The following is a 23,004-nucleotide window of genomic DNA, read 5'->3' as shown; positions in this document are numbered from 1 at the left end:
GAGGGATCATGACAATTTGGAGAATTGGACTACAGACAACAAAATGCAACTCAACAAAGACAAATGTAAGATGCTACACTTAGGCCTGGTCCACACTAACCCCCCACTTCGGACTAAGGTACACAAATTCAGCTACGTTAATAACGTAGCTGAATTCGAAGTACCTTAGTCCGAATTTACCGCGGGTCCAGACGCGGCAGGCAGGCTCCCCCATCAATGCCGCGTACTCCTCTCGCCGAGCTGGAGTACCGGCGTCAACGGCGAGCACTTCCGGGATCGATCCCAGAAGATCGATTGCCTGCCGCCGAACCAGGAAGTAAGTGTAGACGTACCCTTAGGGAAGAAAAACCAAATGAACAAATACAGAATGGGGAAAAACTGGCTTGGCAACAGCACAGCTGAGAAGGACCTGGGAGTTGTGGTGGATCACCACCTCAACATGCGTCAGCAATGTGATGCTGTTGCAAAAAAAGCAAATGCAATTTTAGGTTGCATTAACAGAAGCATAGCATGCAAGTCACAGGAGTTGATAGTACTACTCTATTTGGCACTGGTTAGGCCTCAGCTGGAGTACTGTACCCAGTTTTGATCACCAATGTATAGAAAGGATGTGGAGAAACTGGAAAGGATCCAGAGGTGAGCGACAAAGATGATCAAAAGTATGGAATGCAAGCCATATGAGCAAAGGCTGAAGGAACTGGGTATGTTTGGAAAAGAGGAAATTAAGGGGGGAGATAGCGGTCTTCAGATACTTGAAAGGCTGCCATAAAAAAAAGATGGAGAAAAGTTGTTCTCTTTCGCCACAGAGAGCAGGACAAGAGGCAGTGGGTTCTAACTACAGAATAGCAAAGTTAGATTAAATCTCAGGAAAAAAACTTCTTAACTGTAAGAAAAGTAGGACAATGGAACAGACTGCCTCAGGAGGTTGGGGAAGCTTCTTCACTGGAGGTTGTCAAAAGGAAGCTGGATAGCCATCTGTTTTGGATGGTTTGGGCACAATACATTCTGCATGTTGGCAGGGGGTTAGAGTAGGTGACCCTTGTGGTCCCTTCTAGCCCTATGATTCTATGTCTTGATAACTGAGTTACAGAACAGCAAGGACAGACCTCTCAAAGGTAATTTATTACCAGTGGCAAGCATTACCTGGAAAACTTAATTAGATGCATAAATGTTAGAATAATTGGTGCCTCGGAATATAAAAAGGAGTTAGATCTGATTGCCTTTATAGGAAACCAAAGTGCCAACAACCTTAATATTAAATGAAAATGGTAATTTTGTGTATGTGGAAAAGACTTAACTCAGCCCTTTAGAAAACAAATCACTGAAAACAAGCAGGTGGAAAGCTTGATTTTAGACTCAAGGGTTGAAATAGAAAAAAAAGTATAGGTAAAAAAGTAGTGGTACTTTTACAGGCTCTGCTCACTAACCAGCCTGAGGTACTTGAGACCCCAAAATGAGATGTTGCTCACAGCAGATTTCATAAACCTTTAATATGGTTTTCTCTCTTCTTTCTTGTATGAGGTTGTCAGCCATGAAATAGTTAATGTTGACATGTGCATTGTCATTCTTAGGCTTTAGAGTTCCCATTTATATGAAGTGGGGTAGCTAGTACTTCTCAGGGTTTGTCTATACTTACGCGCTGGTTCGGCGGCAGGCAATCGAACTTCTGGGTTCGATTTATCGCGTCTTGTCTGGACGCGATAAATTGAACCCAGAAGTGCTCGCCGTCGACTCCGGTACTCCTGCTCGGCGAGAGGAGTACGTGGAGTCGACGGGGGAGCCTGCCTGCCACGTCTGGACCGCGGTAAGTTCGAACTAAGGTACGTCGACTTCAGCTACGTTATTCACGTAGCTGAAGTTGCGTACCTTAGTTCGAATTGGGGGGTTAGTGTAGACCAGGCCTCAGAGTTGAACTGTTAGGTCAGACGGTCTTCAGGCTCAGCCAGACACTACTGCATCTTTTTGGAGTACAAAATGGCAAGCTACAAGTAAAGTACTGGGCTCACTTTAAAAATGTGAGCTGGTCCAGTTCAGTCACTGGTAACTAATACAGCCAATGAAAATGTGAAAAATCAAACACATTTCCCCAAAATTATATGCAGTCTATGGGGGAAAACATCTTCAAAAAAATTTTTAAATCCATTTGTTCTAATTATAGCTTTCTAATAAAGGGGATCAAAATAAGCTCTTGCATATGGATCACACTGTTAAAGGTGAAGACCCAAATACTGCAAACACTTACACAAGTGAGTAACTATATTCAGATGAATCATCCCAGTGGTTCAATGCAAATACTCATCTGCATGTTTGCAGGAGCTGGTCCATAGAGTTAACAGGGCTTGAATTGCTTTCCAACCATGTAGGTTAGGAGAAAAGATTTTGTTATACTTAAAAATAACTCAGTGGACCAAAAAGCCATTGTTGGAACTCACAACTTACTTACTATGAGAAATCACGAGTGTTCCAGTTTCATTCTTTAGCATTCAAACACAATAGAAAGGTTATAGAGCAATGTATATGGCAGCAATCAAGATAAGGGTTAAATCCCAGCCTAATTGAAGTCAATGGGAATGTTGCCATTGAGTAAAATGAGGCCAGGAATTCACCCATGGACTCCAATAGAGAGGAAAATACCGAAGACTAAGATTAAGGCTACTGAACACTTTATAAAAGACCTTTGGTATTTGGATATTTTAGACTTCTTTATTCTTCTAGGTGAGGGAATCATCTGATTTATGCTTTGGCCTTAGAGACTCAAAACAAACATTTTTTAAGTTGTACTAAGCTTTCACCAATAGGAACAAACCTGCTGTTGTTAGTAATTTACAATTTACAGCTCAAGCATAACTCCTATAGAACTGTGGGTTAAAAGCATATTTCATGCCGTACGTTTATGTATTAGTAGCAAGATGCACTGTAGTAGGTTATTCTTTGTGTGTTTTTGCTTTGTCACTTTCTCTGGATTTGTTGGGATACAGTCTGCCTTGATTTTACACTGACTACAACTCCTTACTTAAGTGCCATGGCATGAGTTGTAAATCAAAGCGGAATATGTCCCATTTTATTTATAAAATGGCAGTGCAGTGCCTTGAAAATGCACAGATCATACTCCCAGATTAGAATGAGATGAGCAAGATGTTATATTTTGAACTGGAGAAGTACATAAGAACAGTAATACTGGGTCAGAATACAGATCTCTACAAAGACCATTGCCATTTAGTGGGTGTAATTTACAAAACCTCCAAATGCATAAAAATCTCTCTACAACAAGGCACATGCAAGCAAGTAACACAGCTTCCTTCATTTAAACAGCCCTCATCCTCCTACCTGAAAAATTCAAAATTCTGTTGGTGGTCAGTAAAATGTGAAACTTCCCTCTCCCCCATATACCCCCTATCCACAAAATGTTTTAAAACATTCTTACAAGGGAAAGTGAGTGTGTGTGTTTGTGTGTGTGTGTGTGTCTGTGTGTCTGTGCGTGTGTTCACCCTCTAACTCAAAGATGTCTGAAGGGATTTTGTACAGTTTACTGAAAGGGAGAAAAATAATAAACCATTGGGCTGAGAGCTACATGGGCAATTTTAGCCCAATATCAGATTTGTGTTCCCTTCAGAAAATTATGAGCCGATCAGATAGGTTGGTGTGTGTGTTGAGGGAATATCTTAAAAAAGAAAATCTCAATAGAATCTTCATCATCAAGTTCTCTTGGCTGTTTTACTGGCACTAACCCTCCTCACGTTCCTTTTTCAGACTCTTTCTGTGCACCTGCTTCCCAATTAAACTCATTGCAGGTATATGATTTCACTTTCACCCATTACATAGCAACAGTTCATACTTTCCAATACAACTGTTAGCCAGTGAAGATGCATATGCACTCTCACTTTTCACACCCTCATTGAGTCAAAGTGTACACCTACACCTTCAATACTGCATGCAGTTCTGATCATCCCACCTCAAAAAAAGATATATTGGAATTGGAAAGGGTGCATAGAAGGGCAACAAAATGATTAAGGGTATGGAAAGAGATGACTAATTGGGGCTACAATAAAGGTCTATAAAGTCTTGAGTGGTGTAAAGAAAGTAACTATAGGGAAGTGGTATTTTACCCCTTGTCAAAACACAAGTAGGGGTCACCAAATGAAATTAATAGGCAGCAGGTTTAAAACGAAAGGAAGTATTTCTTCTCACAATGCATAACTTGTGGGACTCCTTGCCAGGGATTGTTGTGAAGGTCAAAAGTATAATGGGGTTCAAAACAGAATTAGATAATTTCATGGAGGAAGGTCCATCAATGTCTATTAGCCAAGGTGGTCAGGGATTCAGGCCATCCTCAGGATGTCCCTAAACCTCCAACTGGTAGAAGCTGGGACTGGATGATGGGATGGATCACTCAATAAATTGCCCTGTTCTGTTCATTCCCTCTGAAGCATCTGGCTCTGGTCTGTGTAGAGATCTGTAATCTGACCCAGTATATTCTTGAAAATGAAAACCCATCAGTAGGGCTGGCGTGTCATCATTTTGTCTTCTCCTAAGCATCATGGGTTTATTCACACTCCCTCTATTACTGCCTGGGTTGGCTTCTGAAATCTCTCAAAACTCTGGACATGGGTCCTTGGATTGGTTGTGTGCGGAAGCACAGACCAATTAGCAGTTCTGTGCCTGGAGTGTCACACACACTGCCACTGTTGGTGTTAAGTCCATCACAAAGTATATCCCAGCTTGCTGCCTGCAGCTGAGGAAGCAATTCTCTTGAGCAGGTAATGTGGCCACTTGTGACCAGCAATAGATTGATCTGTCTGGGAAGGGATGCAGAGACCTACAAAATTTGGATCCAATGATAATGTGGTCTGCCACTGGGACTAAGGAGCAGGAGGTAACTTTTCAGGGCAGGAAGCCAGGAGCACTTTTGCAGAGAGTAGGTTTGGATCCAGACCACATTTAGTTTTAACTAGAAGGACAAGGAATCCTACCTTCTGCTGACAACTAGAGCTGTGCAAGTGACTGATTTTCAGCTCACTAGCCATGCCAAAAAAAAAAAAGTCAATAGCCCTGACACCCCAAAATGTTAAATTTTTCACTTCAAAATTTGTTTCCAACCAAAACAACTTGACAAATTCAATACAACCTTGAGAAATATTTCAGTAAACCTAAATCTGCATTTTTTGCTCAATAAAGATTCAGCTAGAAAGATTCACCCAGCTCTAATGCCTGCTCTGACTGTTCACTCAACTGTTCTTCCTTTGTTTACCCATCTGTAAATTAGGGATGATTGTTACCTATGCCATGTGGCAGGGTTATGATTGGTTAATTAGCGTTTGGTTAATATTTGCCAGAATTCTCACAATATCCTCCAGTGGCTTCTAGACCTCTATCTTATTAGCATATTTGTTCCTAGCATATTTGTTTTTAAGTATTGGCCACTATGCACAGACCCCAGCAAAAGCAGTTGGGCTCTGGTTCTCCTGCAGCTGGAGGCTAGGCATGACCTCCAACCTCCAAATCATGTTGTTGGCATAACCCAAAACTGTAAGGCCAGGCCTGTGTACAGTGGTGTGCTCACAGTGGACAGGAGGAAGAGAAGTGGGTTATAAAATTGTTCCATCCAAAAATGCTAACTCTGGCTCTGGCAATGTGCCAGGCAAAGTGATAAAAAATAGAGCTAGTTGAAAAATGGTAGCTTTTAATGAAAATTGTGGACATTTTGGAATGTTGAAACTAGAATTTTTTTGACCAGCTAATAAATATTCTGTAGTGCAATACAAAAGAATGGTCCTTAATAAAACTCAGTAGCATCCTTTTTCACTTACTACTACTCTACAGCGTTAGCAAGAGGTTGTGTTAGTCTATGCAAAGTGGGAGAGATACTGAACTCTATCCTCTTTAATAATTTATATCAGGGACTCTAAAGATCTGCAAAAAAATTGAAGTTAGAGTTGCTTTTAATATTTCAAACATTATGAATACACATTTTCCACTTTAGCAGTCTCACACATCCACAAGTGACAAGCACAACTGTTCAAAATGTTTTAAAAGCTTTGCAGGGTAAAAATGTTGTTCTCCCTTTTGCCATATTTTCCCTTCATTCTAAAAATGTTACGTGGTCCTTCATTTAATTCCTACCTGTACATAACCCCCACCTCCCAAAAATACTACCACCACCACAATCCACAAAATGAAAAACACAAAAAACCCCAAACCCACAAAACCTTCCCTCCTACAAAATCTGATTTTGGATTCAAAGCAAAAATGCCCTGAGAAATGCACTGTGCTATAGACAAACTCGCACAGAAATGCTAATCTTTGTGGATTCTGTAACTGCACAGCACCTCTCTATTGGGGCAGGTGAATCTTAGAGAGAAAAACAATCAGATATATAGCCTGATTTTCAGTAAAATGCTATTCCATTTGTTTGAACCAGCTACCCTTGGGTGGTTGCCACTGACAAAAGTATGCTGCCAGTATTTTAACAAGGCGCTACCACAAATTTTTTCTGCCTGTATCTGTGTGCTTGCAGAGAGCAGGGAAGAGGGCCCCTTCTCCTCATGTCTTCTAGGCATAATTAAGGAAGAAGGCAAGAAAAGATGTCAAGCAAACTTATATTAAGAACTCTTATTGGAAATGTTTATATGCTGCACCAGAGACATGTTTACACAGTTGAAGAGGGGTGAGGGGTAGAAGGGTCCAGGGCTGTCCACCCCAGCAACAGTTGGGGAAAAACTTGCCATTTGGTGCAATCAAAGGCAGAAAAAGTTGCTCTTTAAAAGTGGTGTTAAGAGCCCTAGGGATCATTCATCTCTAGCAGGGATGATTTAACAGTGTACAGAGATGGACGAGAAGTCACCTCAACTATCCATCAATATTTTGACATAACAAGAGGCTGTGGAGCAGGGGTGGGTGGTCACTGGAGGCTGATGGGGCTAAGTCACACTATTAGAGCCACAGCTATGTAGTGTGCCTGATATACTTCAGAGTACTATATCTCTTGCTGGCACTGGGGGCTTCTGGCAGGGCTGTCGTGTTCCTGACCCTGGAGTCTGCAGTCTACCTGGCAGCCATCGAGGTACTGCAGGCAGAAGAGGGAGGAAGCACAGAGCAGGGAATTAACAGCTTCGGGTGGGCTAGCCCCACAGAAACAACATATAAGTCTGTCTGCACATGTGCCCCACTGTAGCTAGTCCTCATTTTCCAGACCCAGCAACAAGTGGTGGTTATGGTGGGTCCTGTCCTGAAGGAGCTTCTGGTCCTGGTGGTGGAGGGTGCCAGATAGGAAGGGGAGAAATTCTGAGCTTGAGTATGTTTGCATTTTTAGCATGGAGGGGTGTTGTAAGCCTGGGGAGGGGGGGAGAGCAAATTGCTACCTGCAGCCCTATCACTGTTTCTGGTGCCAGCTATCACTGCCCCAGCAGCTTCTAATAACTACCTTCAGCTCAATGAAGGTGACATGATGTTCACTCTCTTTATCTCCTGAACATTGTCAATAGTTATTTAATACATTTTCACATGTGATAGGAGAAGGAGACGGAATCAAGATACATTAAAAAAAAAGACCCAATTCAAACCTCCAAGCGAAACTTGAACAAAAACCATTTTAGAGAATTGGAAGAGTTTGAATAACATTTTCTCCCTTATTCTTTTTCTTTTCTGGGTATCTAGCCAATCTTCTTCTGTTTCCTACATCAGAAACCGAGCATGGTAACAAAGGTCCTGAATGCAACCAAAGTTACACAATGCAATCAGTCAGATTGTAGGCCATACCTCAGGATCAACGAGAGTCTCTGTAGACAAGGAAGATTTTTCTCTTCTTCCACCCTGCCTTCTTTTCTTCAGTCTTCAGAGGAGTTACTGTGGGAAGGCTAAAGAAAAATCATGATGTGTCAACATAGCAAGTGCTAGGTCCCTGTGTGAGAATGCAAGTTTGTTTTGTTGAGTCACCCTAAACTCAGTTGCTAGAAGCCTTCATAAAGATGCATGGTAATTTCTGAGATTCATGCTGACAGGTGGAGTTTGTCATTCCATCCAATATTTCTTTGAGGCTCAGGAAACAAGGGACTGGGGCAGAGGAGGTGTCACAGAGAAAATTCTAACAGCCAAATTGAAGTTGAGTTTATGTTTAGATACTATATTATTTAAGTTACCTGTAAAGTCAAACCTCAGGGAATAAGTTTGGACTACATAGAGCAGGGGCAGGCAAACTTTTTGGCCTGAGGGCTGCATCGGGTTTTGGAAATTGTATGGAGGGCCAGTTAGGGGAGGGGGTCGTGGCCCAGTCCCCACCTCCTATCTGCCCCATCCAACCCCCCTGTTCCCTGACACCCCACCCCACCCCATCCACACACACCTGCACCCTGTCCCCTGACCGCCCCTGGACCCCCGCCGCCCCATCCAACCCCTCCTCTCATTCCTGATCCCCGCCCCCTCAGGACCCCTGCCCCATCCAACCACCCCTTCTCCCTGTCGCCTGACTGCCCCCGGAACTCCTTCCCCGACTGCCCCCTGCCACCCCATCCAACCCCCCCCCTTCCTGACTGCCCCCCTGGAACTCCTGCCCCCATTCAACCCCCTCTTCCCCCCCCAACCGCCCGACCCCTAGCCACACCCTCGTCCCCTGACCACCACTCTGAACTCCCCTGCCCTCTATCCAACTCCCCCTGCTTTGTGCCCCCTTACCGCGCTGCCTGGAACACCGGTGGCTGGCGGCGCTACAGCCGCACCACCCGCCTGGGGCCGGGCCACACCACCGCCGCCACCACGCAGCACAGAGCACCGGGTCAGGCTGGGTTCTGCAGCTGCGCTGCCCCAGGAGCTCACAGCCCTGCCGCCCAGAGCATTGCGCCGGCGGCAGAGCGAGCGAGCTGAGGCTGCAGGGGAGGGGGGACAGCAGGGAAGGGGCCGGGGGCTAGACTCCTGGGCCAGGAGCTCAGGTGCCGGACAGGATGGTTCCGCGAGCCATAGTTTGCCCACCCCGATATAGAGCATGTGTATATTCTGTTCAGAGCAGGGTGTTTACAAATGGCTCTTATATATTTTTCTGAAGATAGTGTAATCTGTGGTCCTTCTAATATATTGCAGAAGAGGGTTTCATAGCTCTGGTCCAAGTACTGAGAAAGTCCAGTTCCCTGCATCTGTGGGTTTCACCTTGGACAAAGTCACTTGGAGGAGAAGTTACTCACCTTGTGCAGTAAGGATAGTTCTTCAAGATGTGTCCCCCTATGGGTGCTCCACTGTAGGTGTGTTTGCGTCCCTGTGCTGCTGATCAGAGAACTTCAGTAGCAATGTCTGTTAGGCCCACATGTGCACTGTCTCTCCTTGTGCTGCGCCATGAGGCTAGCCAGCGCACACGGGCTAACTCCCCTCTGTTCCTTCTGTACCACACAGTCATTGACAAGAATTCCAAAGTAGAGGGGCAGATGGTGGGTTGTGGAGCACCCATAGGGACACACATCTCGAAGAACCATCATTACTGCACAAGGTGAGTAACTTCTTCTTCTAGTCTTGTCCCTATGGGTGTTCCACTGTACGTGACTCCCAAGCAATATACCTTCTGGAGGGCTGTACAGAATTTCTATATGCTTGGGTAATCGTAACTTTAATAAAACTTGTAAAACAGATAGACCTTGTACTTGTGAATGTATGTGTGGTCACTACCCTTGGTCTTTATGTGTTCCTAGAAACTCTAAATCTGGAAGCAAGTGGCAGAGGTGACTTTCACTCTCTTACACTTGAAACTGTAGCCACCAGAGCCAAACCCACGGTGGTGTAAAACATTACCAAATTCATTTAAAATAAAATAAAAGGTTACATGTGCCTCCTGAATGATGCCCTTAAATTGGTCACGATGCGACTCGGGCAGTTGTTCAATAAAATCATTCCATTTTGAATAATTTATGTAATCATATTTCACTGTGAGGTCTTGGTAAGTGGTGAAGTGTGACCTTCCTCCCAAAAAGGTCCAAATGCTTCCCTATCATAGGGAGTGGACCTCATCTGGTGTGGATGGCCGTGGGAGTAAACGGTTTCCCCCACGATGGAGTTGGGTGGAAGGTGGGAGAAAAGGAATTCAGACTGCCTTGCTGGGACATAATAATATTTTTGTCTGCCCGCTTGCAGGTAGGTGCCACCGACACTGGAATCTGCCAGATGGTTCTTGCCAGGTCCAGAATGGCCTTGTTAATGGATAGGGGGATCTTTGAGAAAGAAGATGAGTGGAATATGTCAAAGAGCCAATGGTGGGTGTCCTTGACTTCCTTCAGTGGTATTTGGAGAGTGTCTGCCATTCTCTTTGCCAGGTCCTGGAAAAGGCAAAAGTCATCCGCCAGGGATGGCAGAGGAAGCATGATGGCCTCATCCGGGGAAGAGAAGAATATGATCTTTGGGGTCACTTCTTCCTCAACTGCACCCTCATGTTCCTCCACAATTTCTTCCAGAGCTTCTGAATCTCTAGAAGCCATGGCCAAAGGGGCGTGCCTTGAGGGTCCTTGGGTGGGGCTAGAAGTTTGAGAGGTATGGTGCCAATATGTAGCCCCTGGGTCCCAGTATGGCCACTGGGGAGGTGGTAGCGCCCATGGGTGACCTTAGCAAGATGGTGGTGATGGGGCCATCTGAGGGTATAGTCGAGGACCTGTTGATACTGGGCACTGTAAGGAGCCTTGGAGGAGTACTGTGATGACACCTCCTCAGGTTCACTATCTGAATCTTCACTAAAGAGAGGGGGAGCATGACAGGGCAGCAGGGAAGATATCTGTGCCAATCAAAGATGTGGTATGGAGGTTCCAGCACCAAGAAGAGGAGACTCCAGATACATGGAGGTCGTTAGTGTCAGAATTCTGGCGGTGCCGACTGACTCGATGCTAATGGCAATACTGGGGGGAGATGAAAATATTGTCTGTACTAGTCACTTGGTACCAAATGAGGTGTCGATGATGGTACCGATGTAGAATCACGTTCCGGTAATACCTTCTTAGTGCTTACTGCTGTCCTTGTCCCTTGGCGCCATTGACTCAGTGCCCGTACTCTTTGGGGCCATGAGCTTGTCAATGGTACCTGCCGCTGAGGACTTCCGTGAGCCATAAATACTGGAATGAGAAGGTCTCAGTGCCAGCAGTACCAAGGATACTGTGTGTGCTGGAGAACATTTGTGGCTATCTCAGTGCTCACTGTGAAGACTTCACATTCTTTTTAAGTGATCTATGACAGGGGTCAGTGGCTTGTTTTTTTACCCCATAGCCTTTAGATGTTGAGAGCTGTAGGGAAGACTGACATCTGCCAGGTGACTCATGGTGCATGTCCGGAGAGGGTCAGAGAGCCGCCTCCATGAAGATAATCTTCTGTATTAGCTCTCTATCCTTATGAGACCGGGGCCTGAGTTGCTGGCAAAGGCCACACTTTTGTTAAATGTGGCCTAACCTGAGGCAGAAAATGCATTGGGAGTGCTTGTCTTTAACAGGGATTGCCTCTTTGCAAGAGAGACATTTCTTGAAGCCCAGTGAGCCAGCATTCCCCATTGGGAGAAGGGTCCCCAATGAGGAAAAGAAGCAGGAAAAAAAGAAACTAGTCCTTTATTTATGTTTTTAAAGGGGAAAAAATAAGGAAACAGAAAAAGCTACAGCTAGAACTATGACTAAGAAGTAGGAGGCTAACTTTAGAAATGCAAATCAAAAGTAATGGTCCTAGCGGACTGCGAATATTTCTGTCTTTAGCCAAGGGCGATTGAGAAGGAACTGACATCTGCTCGGAAAGCAATACAGCAATGCAGAGACAATTCAGGAAGTTTTTGGAGAGGGTTGGGGACAACTTCCTGGTACAAGTGCTGGAGGAACCGACTAGGGGCCCTGCTCCTCTTGACCTGCTGCTTACAAACAGGGAAGAATTAGTAGGGGAAGTAGAAGTGGGTGGCAACCTAGGCAGCAGTGACCATGAGATGATTGAGTTCAGGATCCTCACAAAAGGAAGAAAGGAGAGTAGCAAAATAGGGACCCTGGACTTCAGAAAAGCAGACTTTGGCTCCCTTAGGGAACTGATGGGCAGGATCCCCTGGGAAGCTAATATGAGGGGTCAAGGAGCCCAGGAGAGCTGGCTGTATTTTAAAGAAGCCTTATTGAGGGCACAGGAACAAACCATCCTGAAGTGCAGAAAGAATAGCAAATATGGCAAGCGACCAGCTTGGCTTAACAGTGAAATCTTCTGTGATCTTAAACTCAAAAAGGAAGCTTGCAAGAAGTGGAAATTTGGACAGATGACTAGGGAGGATTATAAAAATATTGCTAGAGCATGCAGGGGTGTAATCAGGAAGGCTAAGGCTCAATTGGAGTTGCAGCTAGCAAGGGATGTGAAGGGTAACAAGAAGGGTTTCTGCAGGTATGTTAGCAACAAGAACAAGGTCAGGGAAAGTGTGTGACCCTTACTGAATTGGGGAGGCAACCTAGTGACAGATGATGTGGAAAAAGCTGAAGTACTCAATGCTTTTTTTGCCTCGGTCTTCACAGACAAGGTCAGCTCCCAGACTGCTGCACTGGGCAACACAGTATGGGGAGGAGGTGAGCAGCCCTCAGTGGTGAAAGAACAGATTAAGGACTATTTAGAAAAGCTGGACATGCAGAAGTTCACGGGTCCAGATCTAATGCATCCAAGGGTGCTGAGGGAGTTGGCTGATGTAATTGCAGTTATTGGCCATTATCTTTGAAAATTCATGTTGATCTGGGGAGGTCCTGGACGATTGGAAAAAGGCAAATATAGTGCCCATATTTAAAAAAGGGAAGAAAGAGAACCCGGGGAACTACAGACCGGTCAGTCTCACTTCAGTCCGTGGAAAAATCATGAAGCAGGTCCTCAAGGAATATATTTTGAAGCACTTGGAGGAGAGGAAGGTGATCAGGAACAATAAACATGGATTCACCAAGGGCAAGTCATGCCTGACCAACCTGATTGCCTTCTATGATGAGATAACTGACTCTGTGGATATGGGGAAAGTGGTGGATTTGATATATCTTGACTTTTGCAAAGCTTTTGATACGGTCTCTCACAGTATTCTTGCCAGCAAGATAAAAAAGTATGGATTGGATGAATGGACTATAAGGTGGATAGAAAGCTGGCTAGATTGTTGGATTCAACAGGTAGTGATCAACGGCTTGATGTCTAGTTGGCAGCCGGTATCAAACGGAGTGCTCCAGGGGTCAGTTCTGGAGTTTTGTTCAACAACTTTATTAATTATCTGGATGAAGGGATTAACTGCACCTTCAGCAAGTTCACAGATGACACTAAGTGGGGGGGAGAGGTAGATATGCTGGAGGGTAGGGATAGGGTCCAGAGTGACCTAGACAAATAGGAGGATTGGGCCAAAAGAAATTTGATGAGGTTCAATAAGGACAAGCGTAGAGTCCTGCACTTAGGAAGGAAGAATCCCATGCACTGCTACAGGCTGGGGACCGCATGGCTAAGCAGCAGTTCTGCAGAAAAGGACCTAGGGATTACAGTGGACGAGAAGCTGGATATGAGTCAACAGTGTGCCCTCATTGCCAAGAAGGCCAATGGCATATTGGGCTGTATTAGTAGGAGCACTGCCAGCAGATCGCGGGAAGTGAGCATTCCCCTCTATTCGGCACTAGTGAGTCCACATCTGGAGTACTGCATCCAGTTTTGGTCCCCCCACTACAGAAGAGATTTGGACAAATTGGAGAGAGTCCAGTGGAGGGCAACGAAAATGATCAGGGGGCTGGAGCACTTGACTTATGAGAGGCTGAGGGAACAGGGGTTATTTAGTCTGGAGAAGAGAAGAGTGAGGGGGTATTTGATAGCAGCCTTCAACTACCTGAAGGGGGGTTCCAAAGAGGATGGAGCTAGGCTGTTCTCAATGGTGGCAGATGACAGAACAAGGAGTAATGGTCTCAAGTTTCAGTGGGGGAGGTCTAGGTTGGATATTAGGAAAAACTATTTCACTAGGAGGGTGGTGAAGCACTAGAATAGGTTACCTATGGAGGTGGCAGAATCTCCATCCTTAGAGGTTTTTAAGGCCCGACTTGACAAAGCCCTGTCTGGGATGATTTAGTTGGTGTTGGTCCTGCTTTGAGCAGGGGGGGTTGGACTAGATGACCTCCTGAGGTCTCTTCCAACCCTAATCTTCTATGATTCTATGACTGAGGGGGATTAGCCTGCGCGCGCTGACTAACCTCGTGGCGCAGCACGAAGAGACACCACACCTGCGTGGGCCTAACGGACACTGCTACTGAAGTTCTCCGATCAGCAGCGCAGACACACCTACAGTGGAGCACCCATCGGGACACTATTCGAAGAAGCAGCACTACTTGCCTTGGTAGATTGCAGTTACAGATGTGGGGTGACCATTTCTGAAACATTTAAGGTCTATCCCATTGAGATCCTTTAAGATTAAAAGCAGACACTGTACTTACTTTTTTTGTCCTCTGCGTTTCCTGCATCATTGAATGTGACATGGAGACATGAAAAGCTTCCTGATCCAAATAACTCCCAGGATTAAAGGTTCTGATAATTTTACTTCCTGCCTCTGGTTACAGTAATGGCGAGACAAGAATGGACATGGGCAGACAGAGGGTGGCAGAGAACACGGGAATTAGCACACTAGATCATAATAGTGGGCCATGTCATCTGGTATCCAGTCTCTGACAGTAGCCAAAATGCTTCTGAAGAAAGTTCATTAAGTCCACTCTTCCCCCACACCAATTTATGACTACTGAGACTTTTCTTCCCTTATATTAAAAAAACCCCACATCTAATATAAATGCCAATGTTCTCATTATCCACATACATGGATAAACCTTTTGAATCCTAGTGTGGCTGGGGACACTGATTGTTCAAAGCCTCATTCCCATTGGCCAGTTGGATCTTTTTCATGATGTCACTCACCTACACCAACTAGCAAAGTGGTACAGCTGGTGCCCCAAGGCTGCCTGTTTATCTTTGTCACCTGCCTCCGTCATCTATCCCCTGCCCATGCTTCTAACTAAATGAGTGTAGGATTTTTTTGGTTTTCAGTGACGAGGTTCCAGCTGCAAACCTTTCTTAGTTGGGGTATGTGTCAACACTTTCTGCATCCTATCTTGCAATACTCAGCTCAGGACCCAGTCCTAAAAATCATAGGACTATTTATACACATATGGATTTGCAAGATAATGTTCGTCCAGTAAAAGCTCCTCAGGGCAGACTGCATCTTATTATTTCTATGTAAAGTATCATGCACAACTGTGACTATATATACAAATGTTAAATAATATTAACTACTAATATAAATAAATGTGATATAAATGCAATTTCTTATAGTGTTACATCTATAATGTGCTGAACTACTGTGTAATGTGGACTTTCTATATAATCTGATATGATGCAACAAATTTAAGAGATGATAAATATAGTATTAGATTGTTATAGAATCTAAGCATTGGTCCAGTTGTTGCATTGATGTTTCACTGTTTTGTCTGTTCTGAAATGGTGAATTAAATTGGGAATAAACCAGAAGCTGCAAAATATTCTGCAATATGGGTTTGTTGGTGGTTTTAAGACTGCAAGTGCTAAAATGTTAGGAACCCCTGCTCCCATTAGAGTCTCACTAATTTTAATATACCCTCATTAATGAAGGCTTTGAGTCAATGTGTTGGCGTACAACAGCCAGCTTAATGTTTGAAATGAAAACAAAAAAACATTCCTTAATGAAATAGCAAATAACATCAGAAACCCCCCCAAGAATGTTTTCCTTCCAAAATATTCTTTTTTGCTGTCAACTCCATCTCTAACTAAAAAACACCTTTGCAGAGGCTTCAGAGTAGCAGCCGTGTTAGTCTGTATCCGCAAAAAAGAACAGGAGTACTTGTGGCACCTTAGAGACTAACAAATTTATTAGAGCATAAGCTTTCGTGGGCTACAACCCACTTCTTCGGATGCATATGAGGCTAAAATTCTTTCACTTGAAGAGAAAAGTCATGAGCAGTGTCAAACAGTTATGCTGTTCAATTAAAAATTGAAAAACAAAATGTAGTATATTTAAATTAACTTTTAATAAGTAGTACAAAAAGATAATGTTAAGCAATATTTTGCATGTGGTTAATAAATATTCTTTAACAGCAAGCAAAGTGACACATTCAAACATAAGTCAAGTTATTTCTTTTACACTTTTAAAAAAGTAACAACTCTGTCCAGTTAAAACAAGGTCACAAATTACAGAATATTATCATCCCCTTTATTTATTTATAATTATGAAACCTAATAAATAAGTGAACTGTCACCCAGAAGTTTTTATATGATGTTGATGTTCAAGGTTAAGTATACTTACATTTAACATGCAGCTTCTTTATTGTGCATGTGCTTTATATTTAAAATTGTGACTATTTTTTTTTAAATGCATCAACTTCCTTCTTATTATTTCCTGTTACTTAGCAATATATACTAAGCAGCTATTCTTCAAGCTCCTATACATTTTCAAGCCCTGGTGACACACTGAAATAAACTTACCATCAAGTGTTTAGGTATGTTCTGATTCCCGTTTAGTTGAGAAATTACTACCAATGATTTCTCTCTGAATCAAACTTGAATTTGTAAATGCACGTGCATTAATATTTAGTGTGATCACTTCCAACGAATAAATTTAAAGTGCCCTCAAACAATTCTGAGTAAAGTGACTATGTGTGGAAGTTTTTTGTTTAGCAGCTGGATATTATTTATTCAATAGTTTATACTGTGTGTACTGTACATATGGATTCTAATATATAGCTGTAAAGTACTAAGTTGCATTCAGTTCTAAAGCTAATCTACAGTAGCCTGTTAACTGATTAATTCAGCCAAAATGAACATCTAAATACAAAACTACAAAAACCAGAGAATCAAAGCAATATCTTATTCCATTCTGTATTTGAATCCATCCCAGAAAGCCTAAAAACATAAGATGGAAAACAAAGATGACCCTTGAAGCGTACCTCCTTTAACAGTTTACAAAATCATTTAGTGAAATCTTTGAACACCTTTAATGCATATACATGAGCCCCAGGCTAGCTGACAGAGTGAAGAATTCACAAAGTTATGTAAAATAAGCAATTAACATTTCAAAGTATAGCTTCATTTAAATAATTAATCATCAAGTTACAGAATAAAAATATTTGTATGTGTGTATGTAGACACCAGCACTAGGAGAAGGGTATGAACCATCTTGCATATTTTAAAACACATTTCAAATTACTTTTCACAAGTGTTATTCCCCACTTGTAATCCATAATATTTTCACAATATTCATAAACCAACATCAATACAGTACTGGGAGTAAAACAGGCATGATCAAGCCCCAATTTTAAATGTGGTTGCTTCCTTTATTTAAAAGTTCATCTTCTCAGTGTGAAAAGGTAAATAATCGAGGAACTCCCAGGGAGGGCTGGATCTGACTCCCATTAGTCAATGGAAAGACTTCTATTGACTTCTGTAGTGCATGGACAGGTCCTTAGAATGTAACCAAAGTCCTCTAAGATCAATGGGAGTTTAGCCACTGATCTCAGTGGGAGCAAGATCAGGCCCTCAAAGTGAATACTTCTCAAGTAAGGCTCCGATCCTGCATTGAGAACCACATGGGCACAAGGATCCACCAGGTGGCTCTGAGCACAGAAGCATGACCTAAGTTTAAAAATAAATGGAGGTTTCGTTGAAAATAAAGTGAAAGATAAATATTTATACAATAGAAGCAGAGCAAAACAAGCTATCAGTGCAATTAGCATGGGCCATTCCCAAAATTAAGTCTCAAAGTGTTTGCCTTTTGCACCCCTATTTGTGAAGTGGGGAATCTGTCAGCTCACTCATGGATCCCTGAAAATCCTTATGAAATTGTAATTTAGAAATCTAAATTCAGGATAATAAAACCATATTTTCCAATTGTTAGGGATTTGGATTTATATACAATAATGAAGAAAAAAGTCACCAGCCATATATGATAAAATTAGCATAACAGATAGTATTTTAAAGCTTAAAATTATGTTGAAAATTAGTTATCCAATGGAAGACACATTATACAGTTCCTGAGGAAAAATGTTTGATTTTTTGAATTAATAGGTTCCCTTATTTGGAACCCTAACTAGTAATAGTTTTTCAGGTAAACATAATTTAATTAATGATTCTAGGTTTTTCAAAAGACTTATTTTTAACCAAAATTTAGAGTTCCTTATTTCTGTGATATCAAATGATAAAGCCCTGATCACTGTGGACTCTATTTAGACTTGTTCCTATGTTTGCACGCTTATCCTTCTACTCGCTGTTTTTGAAGGAAGAATTAAATAACCTTCCTGGTTCTGCCAATAACACTCACTTTAACATCTTTTTTTGCTCGGCTTCATGGCTCTGTGTTCTGCTGATCTGAGCTTTGGTAGTATGGGCCATGTCTTAACTCAAAGTGGGATTGGGACTGATCATAATTTCATATCCAGATATAGAATTATTTTTCACATAAACACTTAAGTTAGGAGTGCAGATTCTAAAAAAAGTGCAAATAATGGTATTTGTGATTGTGCAGAGGGCCAATGCACCTCTGAGGCTCCACTTAGGTCCTCAAAATAAGGCATTACATACAACCTGAGGAAAATGTATTGGGAACTAACAGGATTTACTTTGTTCCTGACATATCTGTTTTCTTTTCAGGAGTTGTGAAGAGATGGAAGAGCACAAAATTAAGCACATAATATTTATGAAGTGGTTAGTGGCATTGCCAATCCAGAGGATTCAAGATTATGAGTCAGATCACAAAAAAATCATGATTACAAAAATCTATTGGGGTCTGATCTGCCTTTTAGCCTTTAGTGCAAAGCTGTCTGCCCACAATTGGTGTGTGATAACTGCAGGTTCAAAATCCAACCTCAAATGCAAACACAAAGGTACGTAAGCTCTCCCAAGGGCTGTTTAGAAAGGGACTCCACTTACCATCTCCTCTGGAAAACTGGAGCTGCCATTCTATCCCTCACTGCCCCATTTCTTCACAATTGCTCCCCACACTGCTCAACCAATTGCCTGTCCCTTTCACATTCTCACTTCAAGTACCCACAGTCTCCTGAGCCCACATCCTTCCACTGTTTCCCTTCAGACCCCTTCTCTTCACATTCTCCTTCAACCTTCTCTTTCTCTTGCACTCCCTTCAGTATTCTGCCTACCTCCCCCAACTGCACATAGTTTCTCTTCCAGTTTCCAAACTACAACAGAGCCTTCATGGCAGACATTTTCCCTGAGAGCATCATGGCTCAGATCCTCAAAGATATTTAGACTCTTAACTTCCATTGATTTCAATGGAAGTTAGGAGACTGAATACCTGTGAAGATCTGGGCCCATGTAACTTCACACCAATTGAAATAATAGGACATGGTGGCCATTTTGAATAAGGCCAAAAATTTGCACAAAAGTGCTGGGAGAACATGAGGACATAAATAAAACATCACAATAGCACAGGAGTTTGCAGCCGCATTAAATATAAATGAAAGGTGAAGTTATTTTGTCTGTCTGAAAATATCAACAAGAATGTTTGGAAGCCAGTGCATTACAACAAATGCACTAAGACAGGAGACTACCACAGAGGGTGCCAAGGCTGATTAAACCCAGGGCTCTCTATCTTTTCTCACCCCCTAATTCCAAATTACTATTAATATTTGGGTACTATTCTCTAGCCTTATGCATCAAGGAGTAAATGTTGCAGTCCTACATCAAAAAGCTATTCTTTAACCCTGGCTTGGAACCCTGTTGAGCCCAGTGCAAGTTACCGCAATGTTAGGCCATTTTATTTATTTTTTTAAACTTTTAAATTATTAGTGTATTTGGTTTTTGGATCATGTAAGAAATGCTATAGAAGGCTTGGGAGGATGGCCTGGGAGGGTAGAGGGGGTGGGAATAAACTAGAAAGGGACAGAAGTTAGGCCAAAAATTTAAATTTAGGTTCCTACATCCATAAATAAATCTCTTAAATAAAACTGGGCTGATTTTTGGAATTGCTTAACATCAACAAATCATATTGAAATTGATCAGGCTTCCAAGGCTACGTCTACACAGGGATAAAAGACCCGCAGCACGTACGCAGCTCGCCTGAGTCAACTGCCTTGGGCTCACAGGGCTTCGCCTGTGGGGCTAAAAATTGCTGTGCAGACATTCGGGCTTGGCTGGAATCTGAGCTCTGGGACCCTGGAAGAGTGGAGGGTCCCAGATCTCTGGCTCCAGCTCAAACCCTAACATCTACACAGCAATTGTTCAGCCCCGCAGCCCAAGCCCTGGGAGCCCGAGTCAACTGACCCAGGCCAGCCATGTGTTTTTTCGCGTGTCGTAGATGTACGTCAAGTGCTCAGCATCTATAAAAGTGCCTAAATATGAATTTAAGAGCCTAATTTTTTGGTACCAGGTTTGAAAAATCTTGGTCACAGACTGAAGTGAATTAAAAAAAACCCCTAAGGCTGGCATTTCAAAATTCATGTTAGGGTCTTGTGTTCACTTAAATCTTCGCATTCAGCTATACAGTTGTCACTCTTAAGAACTCATCAGTTTTATTTTTAGTCATTTTCATCATCATAAATGATTTAACATTGGAATCATAAGGACAACTGACAGAAATTGCTTAAAATGCAATAAACAAAAGAAGCCAACGTTAAATCTAAACCAACTGTACAAGACTTTGAGCTGAAACTCCGCTTTCAGATATGCCCTTGCAAATCCCACTGACTTCAGCAGGAGCTGCATGTAGTTCTCTGAAAGCATATTTGTGCACATAGATTGCATTTAAATGGTTTTGTTTTTCTACGTCTAAAGTATGTGCTAAAGGTCTGGTGGTTATGCGATTTACTCTAAGTGTTGCACAAGTCCATAGGGACTGTTCAGTGAATTAAATAGTTGCTCCTAACACATTATTTCTGACCCTGCTCCCCAAACTCCCATTGATTTAGGTGGGAACAGGAGCAGGCCCTCTGTGAAGCTGAGGGTGCACAATTTACAGCAGGTCCAGTGCAGCTATAAATTAAGCATGTTAATTTTCTGAAGCGATGACAGGACTTGCTTGATTCTGTAAGTCAGATACCTCTGTGTGTATTCCTTTAAAGAAAAAAAAAGGATACACAGCTCTCTCCCATCACATAATTAAATGCACCTCTGGACACACTCATATACAGTGCTTAATTTGTAATGAAAGAAGTACCAGAACTCTAGCAATTAGGTGCCATGGCTCAAGTCATTTTTTTTACATTCATGACTGATTCAGCAAGCCCAGAGGTGCTGGGCTGGGGCTCAGCCCTGGCACAAATTAAGCACTGCTCATGTATCTAGAGGGCAGAGTTCTGACTTCCCACTATTTGAGACAGCAAACCTAACTTTGTTAAGCTATCTGGGATGTAACTGGGGTAGAATACAGACCTTACTCTTTATGAGCCCAAACCTGTGAGGTGCTGAGAGTCCTCAACTCCTGTTGAAGTTAATGGGAGTTGAGAGCTCCCATCAGTTTGCAGGATGGCGCCCAAAGGTACATGAAAACAGTAATCAACCTATTCAGAGTCTGAGAGCAGATAAGCTTGGGCCTCCACTATACCACACAGTCAGAGCCCTTTGCCAGAAACAGAGAGAAACAGGAAAGGATTTTTCTACAGGACCAATATTTACAAATAGTCTACATATGTACATATGTATATATGTTATACCTGGACACTATGACATTAAAGGGATCTTTTATAGTTTACAAATAAAACATTTTTAAAATGTATAATTATACCATGAATAAACTTTTTATTGCTTGCCTTCAAACCTTACACACTTCATCACCCTATTGCACACATTTCTGTATTACATGGAAGATCTACATTTATATATAAATATAATATATGAAAATAAGGATATTTCTATTTTAATGTTTTGAGTAAAGTGCTTGTTTTTCAACTATCATTGATGAATTAAGATGGATTTATTAGAGGGGATGAAGGGAATACACATTTCACCAGTGGTTCTCCCTTCTATTTTACTGATGTCATATGGAATATCTTGTTTGACTAAAGTCAAGTCTGTCTTCATTGTAAAGTCTACTAATAAAATGCATTTGTGACCTTGGCATCTATACTGTCATGCAAAGCACAAAATAGAATCACATTAAAAACAAAGAAAAGACAAGAAAATTAAACAGCAAAAAATGCAATGTTTGATTCTTCTTCTTTGTTTTTGCTAGTTTCCATGTCTTAAGATAATTCATTTATTCATTTTAGAAATATTTGTACAAGTTTGTCAAACTTTGAACATACCTATTTTATGCACTATACTCAAGTACTGTACAAAACTGCAATAAATGACACTATACGATGACATATGTTTCTACTGTAAACACACCATCATAAAGGTGCATCTATTTTAAAAGGTCAACTAATAACTGCTAATGTATATGTGAATCAAAATATTTTTGATTGGCCAAGTATATTAAAATCTAAATACAGTGCACAATTATTAGTTATGCCATAATTTACCAGGCCTTTCAGGGCATAAGGAATATTTGCAAAGGTTCCGATGAAAATTAATTTTACTAACATTAAATATTCATATAAAATTGCAAACGGCAGCTCCAATTTTGTTATATTTTGTGTATAAAATAATTGACAATTACTGATGATGCACTAAAGTTTATTAAAAATAACATTCAAATCTTAGCAAAACCCTTTCTAGTATACAAAGTTGTTAAGTTATGTCAGTGAAATGTAAAGTTGCAATTTACAAAAGCAGCAATAAATCTTATCCATGAGGACAACTGGATTGCAATCACAAACTGCTGTTTCCTTTGAAAACAGTGGCTTCTATGGGCAGATGTGAGGAAGCCTTTTTAAGGCAGATTTTCCTGTAAATACTAAGCAGGAAAAAGAGCATTTTATGTTTCTGATATGCTTGACCCTGAAAAATTTCTGAGTGTCAATTACCAATATTTATGAGCCTGACATCAATCTAATTTAAAAAAAAAAAAACCTTTTCTGACCTTGCTGAATAAGAGAACTTGGTTCAGCAACCTCAGAGAAACAA

This window comes from Emys orbicularis, chromosome 5 (genome assembly GCF_028017835.1).
Source record: "Emys orbicularis isolate rEmyOrb1 chromosome 5, rEmyOrb1.hap1, whole genome shotgun sequence".
In the NCBI taxonomy this organism is placed as follows: Eukaryota; Metazoa; Chordata; order Testudines; family Emydidae; genus Emys; species Emys orbicularis.
The sequence above is the reverse complement of the archived record's forward strand: the minus strand, read 5'-3'. Positions refer to the sequence as shown.